Raw genomic sequence first — 2382 nt, forward strand, 5'->3', positions numbered from 1 at the left:
CTTGTCTCCCTTATATTCTAAGCAAACTACCATCACCCAGGGACTGTGTGGCACTCACACCAGCTCTTGTACCCTCCTCTTGCACAGACTCGGGAGATGTTCAAAGGAAGGACCCTGGCCCCCTGCTGAGTCACTTAGTTAACCTACTAAACTTCTTAAGCTGACCCAGTGTATTAACCATAAGAGTGCTGTTAATTCAGCCCTGCCTGACCTGGTCCTCCCGTCTTCTCTGTCCATCAGAGCCATTGTCCTCTGGTACGTCTTGTGCCTAAATGTCCCCCCAGAGCTTCACGTGGTCATAGGTGATGCTTTTCAGAGGTGGCTGGATCTAGAGTGTGTGATGCTGGGATGAAGGGCATGGGATAGCTAAATCAGCCCACTGACTGACTTGACACCTGCCCTAAGCCTGGTGCACTTGATAGAACAGAAGAAGGGCAGGAAGAAGCCCCTGCGGTCATGTGTGTCTTGCTGGCTCCCTTTTGCTGCCTTTCGCCATGCCAGGAACTGCTGCCCTCCGCCACGCACCATCCTGCCCTACAGTCAGCTGACTGTGGACTGAAACCTCTACGGACTATGAACCAAATAAACCTTTCATTCCTCAACTTTGGGTATCGAGTATTTTGTCTCAGCAATGGCAGAGAAGTACCTAAGATGTCCCCCTTCCTCACTATCCCAGGACCATCTGGATTTCATTTTGGCCAAGGGTCCCATTATTGTGCCCAGGCTGGTAACAAGCCCGTGGCCTCAAGCGTCCTCCAGCCTTAGCCTCCCCAGTACTCAAGGCAGTAGGCAGCTGTTACCGTCCATGCCTGACTCCACTTGGGGTATCTTACACAACTTCGTGCACAAGCGGTTGCTTTGCACCTGACCCTCCGCCCCTCAAACTGGTTCTTCAGGTTCTGTTAAGGTACCAGGTCCTGCTCACCCTTTCCTTCTTTCCTTCTTTCCTGGTAGTGGGGATTGAACCATGGGCCCTTTGCACTGAGCTACAGTCTCAGTTCTTAGGTGTTTTTTATTTTGGGACAGGCTCTTGCTAACATGCCAAATTGCTCAGGCTGGGCTTGAATTTGGAATCCTTTTGCTTCAGCCTCTCAGAGTGCTGGGATTGTAGGCATGTGCCATCACACCCGGATATGTACCAGATATTTAGATAGATTCTTCATAGATTGCTCTATAATTTTCTCATTTTGACCTGGGCTTTCTGGCGGTAGCACTTATCACAATTGGAAATTACCTTCCTATTCCAGGTGTAACTGGTACGACCTGCTCCTCCAGCCTGGGCGAGCATCGCACCAAAGGCTTGCATCTTCGAGTCAGAACTGGCTCTCCTTCCACTGGCAGGAGCTTTAGGAAGCTCCCTGTCAGTGGCGTTTGCTCCTTCCAGCAAACTGCACAAACACTTCAGGTATTTTCGGGCCCCAAGGAGCCAGGATTGATCCCGGAGATATTGATGAGAATAGGATGGAGTTTCTGATGAGGCTGGTGGGTTGTTAAAGCTGGTGCTGTGTGTTGTATTAGGTCACTGTCCAACCTTGGACCACAGTGACCTGGTCATGCTCTCTGGAGAGGCCTCACTGACATGATAAGGACCCACTCCAGGATGCTCTGAGATAAACCCTAGACCCTCGCCTCTTGGACACGTATGGATTGTGCACCCCGCTCACCAGTTCACACCACTGCTGAGTGGCAGGATCTGGGCTCCGAGGTTCTGTGGTCCACGCCCCCTCACAGTGTAGACAATTCTGGGATGTGATTCTACCCTTCTACTGCTGACTGCCTGGAGGAAGCCGGGGAAGAAGCCGGGGATAAACAGCAGATACAAGCACCTTCCATCCCCTGCTGGAAGAGAATGGGCGCCACTCCCAGTCCCTCTGCCCAGAAGGTCCTGGGGCCATCCCCACACTGTGGTGTCTGTGGTGTCATAGTTCAGTGGAGAACATTTGCCTCATACTCGTGGGCCCTGGGTTCCATCCCAACGCCACTACATAAGCAAATAAATGGACAATTTGCTTCCCCAAAATTAAAGATTTTTTTTTTTTTGGCTAGAAACTGTCAAAATCTTTCTAGCCAGGCATGCTGAGCCATACCTGTTGTCCTTGCACTTGAGAGGCTGACAGGAGCATGACCCTGAGGACAGGCTGGGCTACACAGGGAGACTCTGCTTCAACAAAACAAAAGAAAGAAAGAAAGAAAGATTTTAAATGGAAAAACTCCTTTGAGTTATAAAAGTAAAAATTCCATCTATGAGGTACAGTATTTTCTCACTGCCTATTTGTTTGCTCCACTTTCTTCGTGTAGATCCAGTGTCCCACCATCACCAGAAGACAGTGGGCCTTCTGTAGCTACCTGTTGAAAGCATGAAAGGATCGCCAGCTCCTGTGC

Source organism: Octodon degus, unplaced genomic scaffold (genome assembly GCF_000260255.1).
Source record: "Octodon degus isolate 3935 unplaced genomic scaffold, OctDeg1.0 scaffold00144, whole genome shotgun sequence".
NCBI lineage: Eukaryota > Metazoa > Chordata > Mammalia > Rodentia > Octodontidae > Octodon > Octodon degus.